Source organism: Pinus tabuliformis, chromosome 8 (assembly GCF_031772625.1).
Source record: "Pinus tabuliformis cultivar Carrire ecotype Pingquan chromosome 8, CPIR1, whole genome shotgun sequence".
NCBI lineage: Eukaryota > Viridiplantae > Streptophyta > Pinopsida > Pinales > Pinaceae > Pinus > Pinus tabuliformis.
The window spans coordinates 260027267-260052910 of NC_142294.1; the positions used below are offsets into that span (position 1 = coordinate 260027267).

The following is a 25644-nucleotide window of genomic DNA, read 5'->3' on the forward strand; positions in this document are numbered from 1 at the left end:
TAGGGGAAGAGCTAACCAGCCTACTATTGGGCCTTTAATGCACCCGATAGCAGCCTCACCATACATACATGCCCATGCGGAGCTCGACTGCCCATCGCATCAAACTTTTTCCGGGAAGGGGTGACCCACCATCTCCGAGCAGGCACCCGCTGTGCTGGCGCATTTTCAACCCAATGCTCGTGCCCAAAACTCCATTTGCTCCATTCGCGCTCCCATCAAATCTCCTCTGCAACCCCTCTCCAACGTACACATGATCCCGCTCACGGCGCTGGCTCACCTCACAGGTCCGCTCACTGTGCTGAATCACGGCAAGCAGGAAAATATACTGATCATGCAATGTATCAGCAAAATGCACAAGCAATCAAGCCTAAATCACCACCAGGATGAAGAAGTCCAGGCCCCAGCAGATTCAGATCTCTATTCCCCCAAATCTGAGAAGCCTAAATCACTGCCAAAACCGATGCACTATGTCCTGAAAGAGAAATGTTGGTTGTTTGTTTTGGTGGGTATGTTGATAGCGTCTACGATCTTCATTCTCCAACCCAGTCTTACAAAACGAGACATAAGGAAAAATATAGGTGGGCCTGAGAAATTTTTGTCTAGTAGAGCGGGGAATTCTGGAGTTCAGAAGACAACCATTGTTTCCAGAATCGTGGGTGGTGTGAAGAGGCAGCCTCTAAGAATAGTTGTAACAGGGGGGGCAGGATTTGTGGGCAGCCATTTGGTTGACAGGCTACTGGAGAGGGGAGACAATGTGATTGTTATCGATAATTTCTTCACTGGTAGAAAGGAGAATGTTATGCATCACTTCAAGAATCCTCGCTTCGAGCTCATCCGGCATGATGTTGTTGAGCCGATATTGTTGGAGGTCAATCAGATTTACCATCTGGCATGCCTTGCGTCTCCCGTTCACTAGAAGTTCAATCCTGTGAAGACAATCACATCCACACCTTGTAGGAAAGTTTCGACTTCCTCTGCATTTTGAAGTTTTGCTTGATGTCCTTTGTTTTGCTTTTTTTTTTTTTTGAGTTCTTAAAGCAACATAGGACATCCTTTGGCTTAGGTCCTAGGTCTGAAGGGCTGCTATTCTAGCAAAATTGCTGGTGACATGCAATTGGTCTCATTCCTTTGAAACTCATGCCATATGGGCGGGCAGACCACAGTGAGAATGGATCCGAGGTGGTCCAGCTCATACTTTCTCGATCTCGTTATTGAAACAATGCCCTGTTATGCATCTTTTGCTATTTCGGTTGGCTTTAATTTTTATGTCTGTGCAGAAGATCTCATTAGTTTTCCTAATTTTGGTATCAACTTTTATAGGTCGTTTTTCATCGATGCCATAAATTACTTAATCTGCTATATTACCATGCTTATGTAAACGGATCAACCTATTCCTATGAAATATTTGCATAGAAATGGATTTGAGCTTGAAATATGGGCTGAGCTTTTAGGTTAGAAGGTCGGTTTGCACCAATTTCCCAACTTTTCGTCCTGAGATAAATCTTGGTGAATTTATCACCTGCACACACGTCTTTAATCATCTATTGCACACATAATAGGTTCCAATAATATTGGCAGGATATGTTCATATTTTGCCTTGATCACTGATAGTGACCAACCTACAATGATCCACATTAAGGATGTGAGTTGTTTGGCTATAGATTATCCTCCTTGCCTTTGGATCTTAAACGAAAATTACCTAATTTTAGGCTGTTAACTCCTTTGGAGTGGGGTTATTGCCTAGTTTTTAGCTATTAGCTTCGTGTTAAGCAACTCCTCCATAATAATTTATAATGGGATCTTTAATGGGATCTTTTTGGCAGTCCCATTGTCTGCACTTCTGGTCTTTTGGACATTAATAATAATTCAATTCAAGTCCATTCTTGGGAGAGAATCTTAGGATGTCTTGTTCTGGGAGGGTTCCTAAATTTGCTGTTCTCTTTCACTTTATCCAATTTTTGAAGTTTTTCTTAATATTCTTTATACAAGACAAATGTGATGGGGACACTGAACATGTTGGGTCTGGAAAAATGAATTGGAGCCCGCTTCTTGCTTACCAGTACAAGTGAGGTATATGGGGATCCTCTCCAGCATCCACAAACGGAGACATATTGGGGAAATTTCAATCCTATAGGTATGGATTGATTGCTTCCATTTGTGTGGTCTATAGTGTCTTCTATAGTTTTTTGTTTGTTTTGTATTTGCCTTTTTTCAGTTCGCAGACATACATAGAAATAAAACAAAATGTACAAGTTAAATGTTTCTTTGTACTGTCATGTATTATGGGAGCATCCAGGAGCACGATATGCAATTGTTAACTATGTTTATGGGTTATAACGTTTCAGGAATCCCAGACCTGATTGTAACTTCTGTGATTCCCATAATTTTGGTTCCTAGAACAACTAACATCTGTATTCCTGTTTAAGGCTTTAATTATCCTTTGTCCACTTGTATCATTTATATTTTTATTTTTACTAAGAGGATTTATCCTCAGGTGTTAGAAGATGTTATGATGAGGGCAAACGTACAGCTCAGACTTTGACAATGGACTATCACCGGGGGGCCAATGTGGAGGTATCAACTCCTTTATCTCTGTAGTGTGAATGGGTTTCTAGCTGCTACCTGAAAATAATCTTTCGGATGGATATTACCTGCTTGAAAGAAATGTATCCTCAGATACTTTGTTTTCCATATCTCCATGTTCTAAGTGAGATATATAATTTGTATGTGCCTTATTCTTAGTTCTTGGTTTTCTGTACACAAGTAGTTTCCTTGCAAGAGAATTAGAAAATATCCATTCATAGTTTTGAGCGTAATTACTGTTCCCACAACCATGTTGGTTGACCTAGTATTCTCATGTACGCTGACACTAGTAATTCACATTACAGAGTATTAAGGTTGGTTCTGTCCAATATTCTTCAGCAGCATGCTTTTGCCATTAGGTCGGCCCAATTTTCTTACATAAATGTCCTTTCTTGTGAATACGTACTGTCCTTTTTAGCCTATTAAAGACGCATAATGCTATTTCTATTGTCACACTAGCTCTAATAACTGGGGTTGTAGCAGGAAGTCTGTAAGTCCAGGAGTCTTCAAGGGGATCAGAATGTTTTCAGCATTCTTCAAAAGGATTGTAAGGAAGCTAAATGTTGGGACTGAACTGTAGTAAGAATCCTTTCTAGACTCTTGGTTCACCAATGCTTATTTTTGTTTGTGAAGACTCAAGGGTGGATGAGTACATTGTGAGTAGAAAAGTAAAAACAAATTGAGCAGGTGCAAAAGATCATTCATGCCCTCATAGTACTTGTTGCAGAGATGAGTGCACGCCTTTGTTAAATGTGACTACAATATAGAGGGCCTAGGCTGTCAAGTTCAAATGGGGAGGAAAATGGATGCTAACATACAATTGAGAAAAGTTGTTATGGAGAATCTTCAAATAATTGCTGGAACTTGAGGTAAATGACATTTGTAATGGTGTTAGTTAAGGTTACTCGCCAAAAGGATAAAAAAGAGTTAAGTTTCTATATGTAGAAGTTCAAACTCCATTAGTGGGACAAAGCTACTAAGAGTTACCTAAGAATTTCAATGAACAGTAGAAACATAAGGTACAAACATACTGGAAAGCAATTATTCCCTCATGTCATAAGTGATTGATAACATAATTAAAGACAAGCTCACATTAACTTAATTGTGAATTTGGAAGATGGACAAGCTCACATTAATATTTTCTATATTTTTTTAAACGAAAACCATGGTTGATAAAATCTAACAACCTAGAGATATATGCAACAACAGTCACATATATCATAAACTCATCCAAGATCTAGACATTCATAGTCCAGTCTAGTACATAGTATGGTAGAACAATCTAGGCTGCTCTTTTATGCCTGTTCTGAAGAGCAGTTTTCTCTTCCTCTTCTTTGATCACTGAACAATCACGTCATGTTATACATTGTCTAAATTCCTCTGAATGCTAATTATCCAGTGTCAGGGCCTTCTCATGTTATAATACAATCTAAGCTGGGCCCTCTCATCTTATGTACAAAGGCAATGGAGGTTGAATGAATATCAAAACAATGGAAGCAGAATCAGGAAAAAAAAAATTGTTTCATTGGACTTTAAACAATTGGATAGCTCTAATAATTAAGTTCAACATCCATCATAGCTATAAGTGGTGTCCAATCTCTCCTTCTTGGACTTGTCTTGCCTACATGATTTGAATTTCCTGGATATTGCCTCTTGTTGATGGAGATATGGATAGGCATAGGAGTTTTCTCTCTATTTGGAACCCTCCACCCAATGAAATCTCTCTTTCAAGATGTGAGCGGTAGCTTTGGAAAACACTAACAATCAACTGCAATTGGAATCGCTGGATATAGCAATGTTTTTGAAAATGTAACAGTAAAAAACATTTTCCAGGATTTCTTTAGTCAATCTTACTAAAAGATAATATTTTGAAATCCTTAGAATCCTAAATAGCATGACAAGGTTTATCTTAAATGGTTCATTTCTTCTTGTCATGCTACATACTCATTTTCATGACCATGCATGCATTATTAACATGAGCATGCATTATTAACTCTTTATGCTAATAGAAAAATAAAGATGCTCTCTTTATGCCCAAAGTCTTATCACTGATATTTGATTTTGTGTTATTTTTCAAGGATGTGCATTCAAACTTGAGGTAGAATAAAAATAATCAATTTCAATCAGGATATTTTATCATATTTCATATTCTAACATGAATCTATTTTGTTGTTGTCACTATGCAATGCTTCTAAGCTCACGGAATGGTGGAAAAGTGGACACTGTGCATTGAAGTATCATGCTGCCCAAATCCGGGTCAAGCATCTTTAAAATTTGTCCTTCACAATGGGGCAAAAAATCATGTGGTTTATAGAATATGGGAAGTGCAGGGAAAGACAACCAATAACGAAGCATACTACATTACACTTGTTGCAGGATTAAAAGAGGCAAAACACAATGGGGTCAATTACATAACAGTATTGACAAACTCAGATTTAATTTGTAATCACATGGAAGGCATCTACAATGTTCGCGCAAACAATTTGAAGCCCCTCTACAGAGAGGCAAAAATATGGAGTGCTCGATTTAATTCTTTTACGATAAAGCACCTTGCGGAGATCCATAAAATGTCTACTGATCTAATGGTTGGAGCAATCTCAAGTGTAGATGTAGGTGCTAGAGATGATTTAGTATCACCGTTCATTCCATTGGCAAACATTGATCAGCATCAGTATAGGTCTCGACTATGTGTATACACTATGGTTGTCATTTTTCTTGGGACTCTCATACCATGGTTCTTTCACTAAAGAACCCGTTAATGTATTTTTTTTTTCCATTTTATAATATCATTCATCTTAAATGTCTACTCATGTTATAACATGCTTCATGTGTTTAGTTCTATAGGGATTTTGTCACAAAGTCTCAATTTAGATACATATATATATATATATATATATATATATATATAGTAAATGAGACAGAGTATTTATAAGTCATGAGGATTTATCAACCATGTTAACTTTGAAGTAATAAGAGTGCACAACCTAGCAGCTTAGTGGAATCTTCCACCTATGTTTTCAACCCAAATGCCATGGAACTACCATAAAGCGTTATCAGACCAATAGCCTTGTGTGCCTCCACCTTTCAATGGCTATCAACCAACAAGGTCTCTGGTGGACTTGTTAGCTCTATCAAGCACAAGCATTACTCTATGATTATGAGTCAACAAACCCCATGGGTTTCTCAGCAGACTATGATCATAGTTTCTCTTCTCCCTGAATTCTCTTAGTTCTCATAACTTCTATACCCTTTGAACAATATGGTTGGTCCTTAGGAACCTCTCAACCTCCTCTTGTCTTATTCTCCTTTCTCTTCCTACACATGTCACCTTTGTATGATCAACACCCACAGAAGCCTTCCCTGACCTCTTCTTTTTCTTTTTTTCTTAGTTTTCATCCCTCCTCCCTTCCTTCATCATTTGAGAGGATTCTCTTAGCACTCATACCTTCCTCCTTAATTCTCTATTCTCCCTCCATGAAGGAGTCCTCTCCCTATGTGGTCTACATGGTCTAACTACCTTAGGCAATGTGGCCCATATTCTTAATATTTGCTTGTCCATTTCTTTCTTGTAGTCATTCTTAAAAGACACATGGGCATGTCCTTCATTTTTCCAATTGAATTTAGTAACACAATTACCTCCATTAACACCACTCAGACTAACTCCTAAAGCAATTTCCCTCTAACAATGGAATTTGTCTCCCTTTCTTAACCATTTTAATTTTATAATTACATAATTATAGGGGAATTATTTACAATTCTTACAAGGGAAATTAACCCACAGGATATGTCACAGATACAATGAATTTCATAATTTAACACACACACACACACACACACAAATCATGTTCTCTACAATTCTACAAATTTTGTGGTGAAATTCTATCATTTAGGTATCTAAAAGTAGCATTAATGGAAACACATGCATTGTATTTTGCATAAAAATAACATACAATTCTTAATAAAACTCAAACTTCAGAGAGCTATACACATGTTCGATAAATAAAAAGTTGTATATATTTAGAAAGGTAATTCATTTTCCTACATTCCATCTTTTTATGTTATATTCAATTTCATTAGGGAATTACCTCGAATCGTCGATCAAAATTAATCTTTATGATTTTTGAAATTACAGTCAATAGAGTCCTCTTTGAACTCTTTTTAGACTTGTTAAACATGGAAATATTTTTTGAAGAATTCTTCGGCGAAAATCACATGGAGAAATTACTGTCGACGCGTTTCGAACCAACCAGTGTGGTTCATCGTCAGGACAAGTTTGTCCTGACGATGAACCACACTGGTTGGTTCGAAACGCGTCGACAGTAATTTCTCCATGTGATTTTCGCCGAAGAATTCTTCAAAAAATATTTCCATGTTTAACAAGTCTAAAAAGAGTTCAAAGAGGACTCTATTGACTGTAATTTCAAAAATCATAATTATTAAGAATAAGAATCAAATTAATTACAAAATTAGTCTATTATTGTTTTTACATGTTTGCATTATCACTAAGGTGTCATGTGAGACCATCATTATCTTACACCCAACCAAAATTATTTTTGTGAGAGTAGATTCTAGGTTCTAATGCCTCTTATAAAAAATGAAAAAAGTTTATCCCATTGTTTGAAAGACACCATAAAGTGCATATTTATGTTTAGTTGGGAAGTAATTACTGAATTTATCTCATTATTTTTTCTTTCAATTCTCTAAGTTCACAAAAGCCAACATTTTAGTTTAGATTTGTAGTAGCCAACACTGAGAAACTCGAAAAGAAACTATCAAGCTTGCACTCTAGGATAAATCATCTCCTAGTCACAAAATAACTATATTACCATTGACCAAATCTTATAACATTTTCCTCCCTCTATTTGGAGCAATATGTTATGGCCGTTCAGTTAGGATGTCTACCTTGTTAAAGAACTAGGATTGTTATCTTGATATTTTTATATTGCATTCTTATATTAATCACATGTATTCCTATTGTCACCAAGTGTTACATTTATAATAAATTTAATAAGATTTGGTGTGTTTAGAAAAAAATAAATTGAAATGGATTAGAGAATGATGTTCATAATAAAATAAATAAGATGTGATGTGTTTGAGACCACATTTGGAATTCTTAATATTGAAAAAAGGAAAAAAAAAAAAAAGACACATATTGACTTATAATGGAATTATGTTTTCTAACTTCAATTGTAGAGGAACCCGTCAAATATATTTGTGATTACCAAAAAAAATATAACACTTTATTAAAATAAGGGAAGTAATTTTAAAGAGGATGTCATGTTGTATTAAATATATTTGTATTATTACAAAGGAGAATTTTATCACAACATGGAGATTTGCATGAGAAAGCTAATTTGCAAATTTGCAATATTTTTAATATAGATAGTGTGCAATAGAGAAATTTTATGTTAAATTTGTTATACATGTGGATATTTTATAAACTCACTAAAATTAACTTAAATAATGATAACTTCAAACTTGCAATTGTAAACCATACATATAATATAATATTAGTCATTATCAATCTTGAGTAATTCAATACCATTGAATTAGCCTAGGGAATAAAGTCTTCTTAAAATAAATCACTTCATCTTGGAAAGAAAAACATAACTATCTCTTCTTTCTATTCATAATAATAATGTGAATTATCATATCTAAGAAGCTTTAATGACTTCTTTTGAGACTGAAACAAAAATAACATTAACAAAATAGTGTATTTGTGAATGGCTTCTGCCAGTGTTGCAATTAAACAAACACAAAGATATTTTCAAATAGAAAGGGTTAGTGTTATGTAAAAGTGTATTCAAAAGCTAAAAGAGAAACATATATCATTGATAAATTTTATTAATCTGTGCAAGACAATTGTTGTAAAAAAATAATCCAAAGCATGGAAATGACAACAAGGTTAAATGGTTAGAGAGAAATATAAATGAAAACGAGGTTAAATGGTTAGAGAGAAATCCATTGAATATTAAAAGAAGAAAGAACTTGAAAGGCCGATCTCATTTTTATGGCTAAAGAGAATTTTCATTTTGAAAAAAAAAAAAAACCATTTTAAGCATAACTTTTTAAACAATTTCAAGAAAGCCAAGGAAAAGAAAACAAAACAATAATATTGAGGTTGATAAAACATAACTTTTTAATAAATTTCAAGAACACCAAAAAGAAGAAAACAAACAATAATATTGAGCTTGATATCTTGTAGGCATTTAGCCCAAAAATCCATTAAAGGCATTGACTAGAGTTGAAAAGTAATTATAATAACCTCAATCATGGTCATTGAGAAGTTAGGGTCTCTTTGGAAACAAGGTGTCGATTTAAAAATGAACTCATGCTCTCTAATATATGTATCTTCCATAAATGATAACATAGCTAAGATGTTTTAAGAATCATAGATGCTTTTGAAGAGTGTGGTTTTTCTATTCATACCAAAAGGTGTGGTACCATGGTAACAAGGAAATAAAAAAATAATATTTAGTGTAAAAAAAAAAATAGAAAAAAATAAAAACATATTTATTTCAACATTCAATATAAATGTTTAGAAACCTCATATGGAAACTGTTTGAAATTACTCCTTTGGTAATGCAGGCATAAGAATCAAATATTGTAAAAGTACAAATTTGGGTTAGAAATGGAATCCATATTAGATTTTACATTCATGTGTATCATAATAACAATAAGCAGTCCTTCCGTTGAGTGTATAGATAGTTCACATGTTCAAGAGTTGGTATTTAGCCATACATAAAACATAATTGATTAGCTATAAGGCCCTCAAATTGTCAAACTTAAAATATCTAATCAATCATATAGATAAATTTAACTCTAACTCAACATAATTTAAAAGAAATTTTTGTTTGGCTTGATTCATATAGAAATTTATAGAAAGGTATAGATCTTTTCCATGGAACTAATTGGACTATTCTAAAACAATCCCTTAAAAAAGCACTCTACCTTCGGAACTGTTTTCCTTAATAAAAATAAAATAACATCATTAATAAGAATAAAATAACACAATTAATTCTTTTTGATAAGAAAAAATAAAAAGAAGCTTTGAACTTCTTAGAGTTAGATTACCAACATAATTTCCAATACCATAAAATTGTCATTTTTTCCTTGCAATGAAAAAGGAAAGAAATAAATAATGTCTCCTCATGTGAATGAATTTTAATATGCCAAGTTAAACCCATGTCCTGATGCCTTGTGACACCCTACCATTTAATTATACCATATAGTCTTACTTTAAACTAATACCTCTCTCATTACATAATGGCCCTTTGTAAGTAGGTTTTAGGGTAGAGTTCATGTTTTAGATTTACGGGAATCCAATTAGAAAATGGAGTTAAAAGTGGGTATGGGAGGAATAACAAAGAAATGAAAAGGATGAAGAATGGTTTATGTAGTTAGAAAACAATAGGGATAAAAGGAGATACCGGAAGCAAAATGAAAATTTGAAAGGGGTGTGCTATGTTTCAAGTACCTCTAACCTTAATGCTTTGGATGTACCAATCTTCATGTCAGTCTAGTAGCATCTAGAGAGAGGTAGATGTAGATGTAGCATTTAGGTGATGGTGTGAGGAGAAATGAAGTTACTAAAATAAAGATAATTAAAATAGTCAAGAGTAATTGGAAAAATCAAATTATCAAAATAATCAGAAAAAACCAAATTATCCTAAGCCTCATTAAGGAAAACAACCCAGCCAAATTATCGTGGGCCTCATTAAGGAAAACAACCATATATAATTTAAAGGCCAAAAACTTCACTTTCCAATGAACAAAATAATGTGGAAAGGAAGTGATCATAAATGCATAACCTAGAGTTCTAAACTACCTCTCTCGTAAGATATCAAGAAGTCCATGAGTCAGATACTTTGATAACTCCAACTTCCATAGCTATTATTTCCTTTTTTTCATCCAAATGATAATCTTTGAAAGCTACAATTTTTATCCTATATAGATTTCTTCTAGAACAGTCCACTGGTGTACAGTGTAAACACGTAATCTTTAATTTTCCATTCAATCATGGTTACTTTTAACATATGTTACTCTCACAACATGTAAGTTATCTCTTCATCCTAACATTGCAAACTTCTTCAATGTTGAATTCCTCTCTCATTGAAAGTCGGTAGAAAAATTTCCAAGCAGAAAATCAAAACATTTCAAAGTCTTTCTAAAAGAAATATCTTATATGCCAGGGATATTTCGATCTGGAAGCCAGAGCAATCAAAGCAGCTATAAAACCAATGGTTAACACTTTTGCAAGACTTTCAATAAAAGTGAGTTGAGCTCTGGAACAATAATTTCCCCCTGAATTTACACGTTTTAACTGCATACAACACGATTCATGTCAAAACCATAAAATGATGTATCCATAATAAAGGATCTTTATACTCAATAACTGGGCAGTGCAGAAATAACCAAGGATCAAACTCCAGGATTAATAGCCTTACAAGAAAACGAGTTCCTTTTTTATAACAGGTGGATATAATTTTCATATTTTAAAGAGAAATTATTCAAATTTAGATTTTAATTCATCATTAAAACCAGGATAAAGAAGAAGTTCAACTTACCGAAATATATAACATTATATCATGAATCATAGAAACATAAAATCTAGAAATAAATTGATGTATAATCTTTTTAAATGATACACTTAGTACAGCAGATTATGGAGATATCGGACTCGGAAGATATTTGGCGGAGAAAAACAAATCAAGGAGAACGCGCCGAACAAGAATACATAACGGGAAATGGATAACAATAACATAATAACTTTCTACACGTATCGCATAGACGAAAATGGATAACAATAATATTATAAACTGTATTTGAAATGGGGGCCTTCGTTGTTCAATTTCTGCTCGATGTTAACAATCACATCGTCTCCCCTCTCTAGTAGCCTATCAACCAGATGGCTGCCCACAAATCCTGCCACCCTGTTGCAATTATTCTCAGAGGCTGCCTCTTCACACCACCCACGATCCTGGAAACAGTGGTTGTCTTCTGAACTCCAGAATTCCCCGCTCTGTTGGACAAAAATTTCTCGGCGCCACCTATATTTTTCCTTATGTCTCGTTTTGCAAGACTGGGCTGGAGAATGAAGATCGTAGAGGCTATCAATATACGCACCAAAATAAACAACCAACGCTGCTCTTTCAGGACATAGTGCATCGGTTTTGGAAGTGATTTAGGCTTCTCAGATTTGGGGGAATAGAGATTTGAATCTGCTCGGGCCTGGACTTCTTCGTCCGACCGTGATTCAGGCTTGATTGCTTGTGCATTTTGCTGATACTTCGCCTGATCAGTGTATCTGCCGGGATTCAGCACCGTGAGCGGACCTGCGAGGTGAGCCAGCACCGTGAGCGGGATGGAGTGTACGCTGGAGAGGGGTTGCAGAGGAGCTTCGACGGTTTTGGGTGCAAGCGTTGGTTTGAAAATGGGCCAGCACAGCGGGTGTTAGCTCAGAGATGGTGGGTCACCCCTTCGCAGAAAAAATTTGATGCGATGGGCAGTCAAGCTCCCGAGAAACGATGGATGCGAGATGGAAAGGCATGGGCATGTATGTATGGTGACGCCGCGAGAAACGATGGATGCGAGATGGAAAGGCATGGGCATGTATGTATGGTGACGCCGCTATCGAGTGCATTAAAATCCTGATTACAACTTTTCATAATTAGTTATTTAATTAGTTACACTTATTTGACACAATTGGAAATAATTGTGGTTTTCCCAATATTTTGAAATCAAAGTTGGTATGTCGGATTTCTTAAGAGCAATTTGAACATGTGTCTCGCTATGTGGTCGCCTTTAGGTGCAAAAGAGAGAACCATTTAGTTAGGTGTACATGATTGTTTACTTATTATTATTCAAAATCTTTTGCGGCGAATTAAAATTTAAGGAAAAAAAAACATATTTATACGAATATTTAATTAAAAAATAACATGTAAAACAATATATATATATATATATATATAATTAAAAAATAATTTATAAAAGAAAAAAACATATATGAATATCTAATTAAAAAATATTTTGAAAAATAACATATAAAGAATATATAGGCAATAGAGAGGCTTTGCAGCAGGGATTAAGATGGAATGTGACTGGTGAGTAATTACTAGTGATTAGTTAATTTCAAGTTCAAATCCAACTATGATCTATTTTGGCTTAAGGTATATTCAATATCAAATGAACAGATGTATACGGGTTTAGACATTGTGGACAGTTGTTGTAAATAATAATATCCGTGAATCCTCTTCTTTCGACGCTTTTGTTCACTGGTTTTGGTCAAATAATTGATCATTGATCGAGAAGTGTGCATGACTGGGTTGTAGGGCGCTAGTGCATGGATATATTATGTATTCTTATTGTTCTCGTTCGAAGCTTTTCGAAAATTACATACCTTCCAATCGGTGTTTTAGATTAATCGTTTGCATATTAATGTAACTGTCGTTTTTATTATTAGATGGTAATTTTCAAAAATTAAATTAAACAAATTATAAATATGTTTATAAGTATGGAACCATATGTGCGGTTAGATTTTAATAAATTTTAAAATAAGAATAGTATTATATATAAGGATATGAAATTTATATATAATATAAGTAGTATTATTAGGAATTAAGATAGATTTCTTTTAATTTGAAATTTAAATAAGTATTAATTTTTTTTTATATTTTTTAAAAAGTTTATATTTTAAAATATTTGATCGGTTACAATATTTTAGATTTGAAATCAAAATAAATTTTATTAATTAATATTTTACTATTTGTATTTCCAGAATTTGTAACAAATCAAATAAAATTTAAAAAATTTAAATTTATATATAATAAACAAACGAAAAAAATTGCGAATAAAATATAATTAATTCATATATTACGTCTCAGTGTATTCTATAACTCAATATGGCAGTGGTATTGTAGAATTTTTTAGATTTGAAATCAAAATAATTTTTATTAACTAATATTTTACGTTTTGCATTTCAAAAATTTGTAACAAATCCAATTAAATTTTAAAAATTTAAATTTAAATAATAAACAAAAAAAAATGTCGCAAATAAAATATAATTCCTATATTAAGTCTCAAAGTATTCCATAAGTCAATACGGCAATGACATTGTAAAACATTATGTAATATAATGTTTTATTCACTCAATCAGATTACTTAAAATTAAAACAAATTATTCAAAAAAAAATATTATTTATATTTGTTTTAATTATTTGGTTGGTTGATATATTCCTTTCGCAATTAAAAAAAGGTGGAACGCATTTTTATTAACATAAAAAGAGGGAAATGTAGCATGCGAGATTGTTATGGGTTTTCGTTGATATTAGAGTGCCCTATGCGGATTCCCATATTTCATTTTGTCTCGAAGAATTCTTTGTTTCAATCATCTTGCTGCCACATATTCACCAAATCTCACATATCGGTAACTTCTCTGCACTTAGAAGGGTAGCGTCGTTTTCTTGTCTTTATTTGATTGCCTTTAAAAATAAATTTACTTATATGAATTCTTTATCTATAATTTTATAATATTCATTTTTTTAGTCTTTTACAATATCAAAATTATAGTGAGTTTTGGAGGTTTTTCTCCAAATTTTTTGAGCATAAAAATAAAATCTTAAATCAAAATAAATAATTTATTTTTTAATCAAATAGAGGTCTATTTAAATATATATATATATATATTATAATTTATTTATTTTTAAATATTATATTATAAAATTCGATCCAAAAATTATTTAAAAATCTTAATTTTATTTATTTTTATAATTTTACTATAATTAATAGTATGTGTTGTATTTATTTTATAATATCTATTAATTCATAATTATTTATATGAGAAAAACAAAAATTTACATGAATTTATCCATTATAAAATTAAATAGTACTTTCCATTAAGTTATTTAAATTAAAATAATTAAAATACTTATACAATTGATGAATTTTGATATTATTCGAAATAATTATTAAACGCCGTATTCATTCGATGAAATTGGATATTATTCGAAATAGTTATTAAATCCCGCATTCATTTGATGAATCTTGATATAATTCGAAATAATTATTAAATCCCACATTTATTTGATGGATACTTAATTTGCTTGGTACTTTCCTCCGTCCTGTCATACACGGCAGGAGCAACCCGTTTTGGGAGCTCCCCTCCTGGATTTCTACGCCATTTTCAACGGTGGAGATTAGGGCTCTCAAATCAACGATATGTATCATTCCAGGTATGGGAAATATTATTTGAGGGTTTCAATGCAGCATTCGAACCCTTTCGGGCTCATTCTGAGGGTGGTTTCCGGCTCTTACAGGTCTCTGGCGATTTGCTTTTTCACCACAACTCAAACTTCCCAAACAGGGCCACAACTCAAACTTCCCAAACAGGTCAGTTCTTGGCGGGTTCGAAGAATTCTGCCTACGGACAGTGGTCATGGTAACCTGCGCTCCCTTTTCCTTAGGTAATTGCTGTCTTGGTTACAGATTTTCATTAACATTCTTGCTCTTACAAAGTTTTGGGTGACTCCTCTGTCACAGGTGCTAGGCTATGGTATCATGACCAGCATCCACGTGGGCGACTAGCACAGACTCCATCACTCAAATTGCTTTCCAGGTAAGAGGCACCTGTCAAAATAGATTTAAGGGGTATAAGAATGAATCCGGAAGAAGGACCGAGCTGGTTTCCTTCTTGGCAAGCTTGCCCGAGCTATGCTTAAGTCATGGAGTCTTACTAGTTGTTATTATTTTTATTTTTGTATAAACCTGCAAGCCCACTCTTGTTTCTCTATAATGTATTTAGCTCTACTCAGAACAGTTCTGGCGAGAGAGCCCTAACTGAGTTGCGCCTATTATCAGAGTTCTAAATGTGTATTTTGTTATAGAACCAAGGGTTATTCCCATTGTGGCTATTCACATAATGCTATAGTTTTATGACTGATATTTATTCCTCCTTTGCCAGGATAATAAATTGTATTTTCTCTCTGCAGTAATGTTTTATCGTTAAATGGTTATGAAGATAGTTTGGTTTTTATATATAATCTTGGTCTGAGTATTGGAGCTCCCGTAATTAGCTGTGGAAATGATTAAGTGCTTTACCTGTTTCGTAGACTCCCTTGCAAGGTTTCGATACTTGGAACTATTTCCAGGGTTTGTTTGTTGTTATCTGTTTTGTTGAATGAAGGCTGCCGGTTATAATTTGGAAACCCTCTCTAGAAAACCCTACCTTACTCACACATGTTATGGCCTTTCATTTACAGAGTTATTCCACGACTATTCCGAACGTCTATTACAGTTTGAGATATATTTGTTGCATGGACGCTAGTCCTTACTAGCCACATTAACTCTGAGGTTTGTTCCACTTTCGTATTGTCCTTTTCCTGAGGCTACACCAGTAAAGAAAGAGGCCTTAAGGAAATTTTTCAAGAGTTTAGCCCTGCATATGCATGCATTACTTGCTCTTATCATTATGTTGTTTTTCTAATCTATAAAGACTATGGGAATTTATATATATATACATTGTTTTCGGCTTGGTTCCAGATGATGTTCTATATATTACATATGGCCATGTTTATTCAACTAATCACTATATTTACGAAGATGTATTCTGGAAACTATGAGCCTGGGTTTGATTCTTATATTTGTTTTATGGAGACTACACAGAGGATTCAATCTTGAATGATTTATGGATTTACACTTATCAAATCTTTTGTTGCCTATATTAATTCAGAATTCTTTCCTAAATACAAATTACAATCCTCTGTTTGCCAAAGACATTAGAGTTTAGCAAATGTAACAGTGTAAACCAAATCTATTAATTCCTTAGTTATTTCATACCTGAACAGAGGGCAAACCTCTCTAATGCGCTTGTCAACCTCCCGACCTTAGGAGGGTCCTCCTCGACCTTCCACCCCCAAGCACTCCTGCAAGACCCTTGTTGTCTGCAAGCCTTCTGGCGCTGCCAAACCTGCACTATCTAGTCACTACTAGACGTATCGGTTCGAGGAAGACTTCTGCTTCCCAAATATGCGCTATCTGGTCATTACCAGACATAGCGTTCTCTGCTAGGATATAGCTCACTGAGCCTCGCTATCTTATCATTACCAGACTTAGTGTTTCTTCCATCTTCTGGCTCACGACCTCCACTATCTGATCATCACCAGACGTAGTGTGTGCTTTTTTTCTTTTCTTTTTCCTCCCCCTACGAGAGTCTCAACTGTTTCCAGACGGTAGTTAGGTTTTTTTTATTCCCTTTCTTGACAACTGTCATATTTCAATTTTAATCCTCCTCTCATGAGGAGGCACTACCGCCATTGTCAAACTATTTTATTTCAACATCAGTTAGGAGCAACAAAACAACAATTTAAATACATAATTAATTTAAACAGTAGTAACAATAATAATTACTCAATTTCACCAAACATAACCATAGTCAAACAGTTAAATTTACTGCCTTTAATTTAAAACACTATCGCTTTACTAGGGGCATCACAGAATTAGTTCTTATTTTAGCGATGTTCATTTTCTTCTTAGTGTTGGTCAACTTAGAGTGATAATTCTGGTTATCAAGGGTGGGGTTGATCACCTCCTTATAATATCTTAGCTTTCTTTTACCCTCCAACTCCTTACCATACCACATTTTGTCCTTAAAATTGGAGGTAATAGTATCTTTGATATTATCCTTGCTTCCCATGATGATCGCCTCCTTAATCCCCCAAAGTTTGAGCCAAGCCTATGCATCCTTATGTTATTTTTTCAATTTAAGATTATGATATTTTATGATTGGTAAGAAGAGAGCTCTACAAATTTTTCTTTTGGATTAAAACCTTAACTATTGACTCTTGCATGGCCTCTCAACTACTCTTCCTAGAGCTAGTGCCATTACAGGCAGTGGAGCCCCTTCATGGTGTCAAATTGTAACTGGCTACGATTATATTGGACAATCTTTTCCCCCAAACCATAAGGTTTCTAGCAAAAACCCTCAGGGCTAATCGAAATAGTTCTCCACAAAGTCCCTACATGGGAAATGAATTCCGAGGAATTGCCTCCCAACAGCTACCATAGATCCAAAAATTGAAATGCAATCAAGTCATGTTGGGTAATATATCTAATATATACAAGATCACACACTCATTGGGAAATTCTTCGGTATTTGGCCCTCAGAGAAGGCACTTTGCCATTGGATCTAGCTAAAGTGGAAACCTAAAGGGGAAATTAAATTGGAACTAGGCACCAACGACTTTTTTACGATAATATTTGGAAGCATTGAAGATAAAACACAATTTTTTGAAAAGTTTTGTATTTCTTAAACTATGTTGGATACTATCTTGTTAAACACACACATGGGCAGCAACAGAATATGAAAGATAAAACATGAGAGTACATTTTTTATTAACAAATGATATACATTTATAGTACATTATGTGACCATTGGGTTCCATATCCAAAGGTCTATTGGATTTCCTTAGTCTATTCTGCTTCCACACTAACCCATATAGGATTAGGTGTCCAACATTCCCCCCTTTAATCTGAAGGGTTATGTATGAGTCCAAGAAGAGAGTTGTAATACAAAATGTGCTAAAATGCACAGCAACACTAGGCTGAATGTGCTCTCTGAAATGTTGGCAAGAAGTTGATGTCTTCTGCTAGAGCAAGTGCTCTTGATGTTTTGAAGAGGGAAACCTTCAACCATGAAAGGAAGGTCTCACCCCGCATAAAAGGGAGAACTTCAACCTAAAAAGGAAAGTCTCAACCTGTGATGGTTTAAGGATGACCAACAACTCTGGAATGCTTAATGCAATTCCTAGAACTCTTCTAAAACTGGCAAGAAGCTAAAGTCTTTTGCTAGAGGAAGTGTCCCCAATTTTGTTCCTGGAATTCTTCTGAAACTGGCAAGAAGTTGAAGTCTTCTGCTAGAGGAAGTGTCCCAGATTACCAACTGAAGGCATGCTCAGGGGCATCTTTATCTCTAAATACAACTCTGAAACTGGTGTGGCAGGTTGTGGCTCAAGCTCACATGATGTGGCTTTGAAGCTTGTAGATGACCATCATTTCCCCCTATCAGATACAAGGTGAGATGATGGAGAAAACTCAACTGCAAGACTGTTCAATACTCTTAAACAAGTTCTGACATGTGACTGGAATATCTTCATGGTTGTTGATGCCCATTGCCAAGAAGCGATCCATCCAAGATGAATCTTTGTTCTTGTAGGAGGATTGTTTCTGAAGCATCTATTTGAAGAATGATTGGTTTTATGACAATGCTTACATGGATGAAGATCAAAACAATGATCTTTCAGACGACCAACTCGGTCACAGTGTTGGCATTTCACAATCTGTTGCTGTTGAAAAGGGGTAAAATATGGAACAACTGGAGGTGAACTGTCATGAGGCGTAGGCGAAGATGAACCATCGTGAAGAAATCCAGCACTTTGAAATTGGATTGGTTTGGAGTAGTCTGGAATATGAAAGGACAAGTCCTTATCATATATAAGACCAGTTCTGCGCTTGTTATGGACAAGCTCTCCCCAAGGTCTGATGATGGGCTTCGGAGGTTCACGCTGAACTTCTGCATCTGTATGTAACCTTGCTGCCTTATCGGGTACTAAATCTAAATGAACTGTAGCATTATTGTCTTGCTGTTTATGGGAGTCTGTTTCAATCTTCTGAATAGAAACAGGTTCAGAATGATGACACCAATGTTGTGATTCTTCCTGCTGTAGTTGAGATTCAAGCTGCAAAAAATCAATATGTTCTTGTGCATATTGTAGACATGCCTGAATTTCAAAGAGAGAGTCTTTGTTGATTTCGACTACGTTTTCGACACTAGAATGTATTAGTATATTTAGTAGCTCTAATGCTCCATAAAGTCTTCCCATTTTATCAAAAAATCAAACTCTATTAAATACACTTATTTCAAAGATATTAGAAGTTGGTCCAATTTCAATTTGCACCAGGTTTTGGCTGAATGGTGAAATTATAAAACTTCTGGAATAAGGGGATAACTTCTATATTACTTTAATACTCTACGGGAACTTCAACACTAAACACAAAACTATAATTAGTTTTAAATACAATACCACAACGGGGGTAGCACCAACTGCAAAATTGCTTGGATCCTTCAAATACTCCTTCACTTTCTCGGCCAATGGAAAAGAATAGTCAAGTTCAATAGTGATTGTTAATACATTCTTGTAACCATTGATGATAGCATGTGGAACAACTGCAATTGTGGGATAACATATCACTAGAGAAAGAGCTATACATAATCTCATAAACTGCAAAGCTGAAAGCACATAAGAAGCGCCTTACATTTGCTAATTTTGAAATGGCAGATGATGAAGTGCTCACCCTCGAAACCCTGGGGTGAAACTTTGTTACAAGTTTTTCCAAAACAAGTGCTTACAATATCATCAATTTCTTCATATAAAATAAGAAAGACTGTACTCAATGGCAGCACTCAAAAAAACACGCAAAAGCTTAGCATATTTAGGAGGACATCTCTATCATCCCTTACAGGAAATAATCATCTTTTCTCCATGAAATGAAACTATTGATCTTCAGTTTAGCAATGAGTAATGAAACAATACTCATATATACACCACAGCCTCATGGGTTTCACATAACCAACACATCCTCTTTAACAAAAATGACCGGCGCATATTCTTTCACCATTTAATATATGTATCAACCTTATTAAAAGTTCACACCACCGAAACAAGCACAGATCTCTTTGAAAAACATGTTGCTTAACATATTTCAGTCTTCAAAAGTCAACATACCTTCAATTTTTGCATTGGAATTTTACACAGTTGAACACGACAACATCATTATCCAGCACTCAGGGATTGACTTCTCCAAAATTAACCTGCTACAGGAAAAAATGGTTCCAAGAGGAACTTTAGATCTGTATCATAAACAACCAATGACTCCTTCGAATTTGGTCCCCTCTTGGTCAATAAACAAATACTATTCGACTCTGTTCAATGATACAATTCTTTTCCTATAGAAAAAGATAGGAGATGGATAAATACTTTGATGAGTTTGCTACAACCTATTACAATAATATGACTCACTGATATTTTAATTCTAGAATAAATTATCCAATTCAACATCATTCCATGGGAGAGCACAAGGAATTATAGGTTGAATCAAGGGTTAAAGCAGAACCACAAATATAACCATAATATATACCCATACCATTGAAGAGCACGAAGCTACTCCTACAAACATAGACAAAGGGGATTCTAACTTCATTGGTGTGCTGTTGTCATTGCAGGGGACTAAGAAGCACAGTGACAGTGATATGGTTGTTGTTCTCTCGGAGATGATCTTCAGAGGTACTGATATTGTTGCAATTCTTGCAACTCAGGAAAGGCACACGAGAGATAAGATATAGAATCTGCCTCTATAAAAAATAGCAAAAACATCTGGCTCAACAACTAACAACTCTGCTAGCCAGCCTCTGAAAAGAGTGAAGATGACCCCCAGAAAATAAATTGCGTGATCAGAATTGAGGCGGGAGGCAGCAAACACAAAGGTCCCCTACCTTGTGCGGCTTCACCTATGTGAGCTCGATTTACTGGACCGGTAATGCGAACGCCACATCTGAGGTTGATTTTAGGACTTGGAGCAACAACACGACCCATTTATGCTATGAATACAACTCGTGCAAGGCCGGGGCTCTTGCAAACCTGAAGCACGACTGGAAAAAGGTGGTGGCTGTGAATATAGTAATGATTATCTTCCTCATCATCGTCTACAGTGTCAGCTATTGCACCTTCAGGAACAATAGGAGCAATAATAGTTATGGGAAACTAAATCCATATGGGCAGCGTACCAGCAACGTATTTTATGTCAGAGTAGATACCAGCAACATATTATATGTCAGAGCAGATCAGAGGAGTAACCCTTTTATATGCAAGTGAATAATAGATAGAGAGCAGTGTTTTGGCAGAACATAGGCAGAATAGGGAGTTATAAAGTAAAGGGAACCCAAAAATGGCGCTGGAGAAATGATAGAGGTTACAGCGAGAATTCAGCTGAGAAAATATTCATGAAATGCAGAAGTGATGGCAGAAATGACCTGCACAAGAAGGCCATAAAACAAATGACTCAAAGTAATTATGCAGGGCAGGAATACGCCTACTCTAATACCATGTTAAACACACACATGGGAAACAACAGAATATGAAGGTTAAAACATGAGAGTACATTTTTTATTAACAAATGATATACATTTATAGTACATTATGTGACCGTAGGGTTCCACATCCCAAGGTCTTTTGGACTTCCTTAGTCCATTCTGCTTTCACACTAACCCATAGAGGATTAGGTGTTCAACATACCTTCACTTTCGGATGGAGATATTTGTACTCGATAAAGAATATTTCATCGCATATCTAATTTGTATCAGAATGTACTCATTTCTGTTGGAAATCTAGGATGTGGAAATCCTTTTCGACATCGACATCTTTGTTTGAAATTTTGTAAAAGCTTCCATAGCTACAAATAAATCTAGGTATAGGCTTATGCCTACATCAACGCTTATACAAATATCTCAAAGTTTCTCCCAACATACATTGATATTTATTATTATGGTGAACTCTAGAAACAAACATTCGATTACAAGCATATCCCCTTTCAATGCTAAAGATGTCATGTGTGTGGCCATACATATAGACATTTCCTTCTTTTTGCTATATATTCTAACCCTAACCTGATCTCCAGCATTGATGAGGAAAACATCACCAAATATGGGGGAAAATAAATGTGCTCAACATCCCCCCAACCCACCCCCACTCAACCCAAACACATTGAGAAGTAGTAATCTACTAGCAATCATTTTGACCCCCTCCCCACTATAGGAAATTCAGATCCTCTTGTGACAATGCCAACCCCTGAAATCAGAATGATGGACAACAATCCAGGTTTGCACACCCAAATTGAGCCATCTAATTCCTCATCGATGCCCCACCCCATGTACTTACCATTTTAGAGAGTGTCTTGGATCAATCCCATGACACGGTCAAGAACATGGAGCTAGATATCATTGACCTCATAAAATTCATTGAAGCTTGCAAAGGAGAGGAATTGAGCACAATTGTGGAGCACTATGTCAAGATCCTAAGCCAAGATTATTTTTAAAGAGAAAATTGGGATTAATAATCTTAAATGAGAATTTTAACATATTAAGCCTCCTACAATTTGTGGTGATCTCAAGAAGGGTAGGGAAGTGGAATTATGGATATTGGGAATGATGAAGTAAGATTTTTATCTTTTATTTTTTTCCTAAATAAGACTAATTCTATTAATGTAACACAAATGGTACAAGGAGGCACCGGCCTCTACAGAGGAAGCTTTAGATTATACCATATTTAACAAATAATAACTGAGAGCGACTGCCCGCACCAGGGAAACCAGTCCAAAACTAGAAGTGTTTGCTGCCCACGCATGGGTAGCAGCCTATAATGCCATGGTAGTATAGTTTGTCGAACAAATATCAAAATTAACAACAAAAACACAAAAAAGACAACAGAATAAACCCCTAAGGATGGGAGTCGAGAACCCAAAACCTGAAAAAATAATTTGGCCAGCTAGGTGTCAGTAATAGGAGGAGGTTCTTCCACTATCAGACACCTGTATGTCTCGATGTCATATTCCTCATCTTATTGATCTCTCGGCGTTGCTTCCATAGTCTTGAAGCGGCTTGACTTACTGCATCCCTGAACTGCACTTGAGCGTCCAGAGCTTCTTCATGGCTTCTATGCATCCCTGAGCTACTGCGAGGGGCTTTTCTCTTGTTGGTGTTAGTCCTCTCCTGAAAGTTGCAAGCTAGGACTTCAATGCTTTGAGGCTCCTCTCTAAAATCTACTAAAATGGTTGCAATTATGCAAGGGTGCTCCAACATGCAACGGAACTGGAATTTGGTAGAGTGACAGGGTTGCAAGAACAGGACAGAGGCAGCAGAAGGAGGTGGATCATCTTCAACACACCGAGAACCTGCCGACTGAGCTCGCCCCCGACCACTACGGGTAACTTCCCGTGAAATGAGCCGTCGTTGAGGGGGAGGAAGAGTGTGAAGGGGTCGCGTCAAAGAGTGATAGGGAGGGGGGGGGCAAATTGCTCTTCCTCTACTGCTACCCCTCCTGCAGTGCATCTTGTGACGCAGAAGAGACATGTTCACCTGGTCAAAGTTGGGTAGACGAGGACGAGTAGGAGTAGTTCCAGGGATTGAATGGCCAGTGGGATCAGGAGGACAGGTTATCCGCAGTTCAGAAGTAAGATTCAAGGCCAAAGCATTATATTAAGAATTTAAACATACATTTAACTAATAATTTTTATTAATATAAATTTTAACCAAAAAAGAACGTGAAACACAATTGAAATATTCTTTTTATAATAAATTTATTCTATTAAAACGATCATATTTCTTCTTTTTCCTCTCAATTAGGTGATCAATATCCCCAAAATCTAAATTTAAACTAATTCTATCTTCAATAAACCAAATTATAGAAATTTGTACCCTTTATTAAAATTCACGACATTAATAATACTACAGAGAATAATAATAACGTTCAATAATTATAACCGTACTATGCTACTTGGAATTAAGAAATGAAATGCAAATTTATTTATTTCATTTCTCATTAGTTGAGAACACAGTCGAAGTGTCTTCAAATTCATCTAACGTATTTCTCATTACTTACATTTTTTATTGAATTTAAAATTTTCATTATTTCTCATTACATAAATTTCTTATTGAATTTAAAATTTTCATTAGTTAAGAATAGAGCGGAGTGTAGAGTTTGCGAGGGTGGCATTGATTTAGAGGAGTAAAAGTCTAATTTTATTTAGAAAAAATGTTGAATTTTTTTGGTTGATGAAGAAATAGCAAAGTTAAATTTTGCGGTAGTTTCGAAAATAGTTTTATATGTATTGATTTGAGAATAATTTATAAATTCAAATTTATGATATGGGAATGAATAACCTTTTTGGAATGATGTGGAGGGAAGGGATGATGAGGATTTAATCCACGGGACCTTTTCAAGACGGGTGGGCATCACTGTTACTAGCTCCAAACAATGAGTATCCAGTCACTCATGTCTTGTGGTTTAGGGTTTAATACACCATCCCTTTTCAACCGCAGCTAGCTCTTTCAACTGTGTATTTATGTAGTCATCTAAATTTAAACTAATTCTATATTCAGTGAACGAAATTATAGGAATTTGTACCCTTTATTAAGGAATCACGACAATAATAATACTACGGAGAGAATAATAATAAGAGTTCAATAATAATAACCATACTATGTGTTGGAATTTCTGATAATTTTAAACAAAACTGAAAAACATAGTGGAAATAAAAATCGTTTGCGAAATACGGTGTTTCAACAACGCAGTTTTGTCAGTTTCTGTTTGCAGTGTAACAACAACGGTGTTTCAGCAACGCTGAAACTGTGTAACAGCAACACGCTGTTTTGGCGTCAAGATTATTTTTTGGTTACGGTGTAACAGCAACGTGGAACGGTATAACAACAATGTAAAAATAACTTGTATTTATAAACAGTGAACCAACTGATACAAATTCATCTTCCTTACATAGAGGGATTTTCACAATTTTCACAAAAGATTTATGTTGAAAAGCATCTTCCTCTTAACAGAGGGATTACAACAGGAACGCTTTAGTTCCACAAACTAATTTCTCACTGTCTCAGAAAATTACAGTTTCAGCCACACAGTCTGTTGCTGAAACACACAGACAGTTGCTGTTACAGCCTGTAGAATCCATTGCTGCTCCAAAACAAAGCGACTCTGTTTTCTCGTTGTTTTCTCTGCTCTGCCTGCTTCTCTGTCTTTTTCTACATTCTTCTAACTTCAAACAGCACTATTGTGTGATACATTTATATGTTAAAACATATCTGATTTAAACAATAAAATAATCAAAATATCGCTTATGTGCGTATTGAATGCAGCAAAGCAGCGATGCCTTTCTCAAGAAATTAAGTCGCCGCTCGCAAGGGAATTCAATTCTAAGAATTTAATGCACATTAATGTGTAAAATATC

The 25644-nt window shown here is 35.1% G+C and overlaps 1 pseudogene; it reads left to right on the forward strand.

The window, feature by feature from the left end:
* Positions 1–346: 346 nt before the first annotated feature.
* LOC149235142 (UDP-glucuronic acid decarboxylase 1-like) lies at positions 347–20977 on the forward strand (annotated as a pseudogene).
* Positions 20978–25644: the final 4667 nt, after the last annotated feature.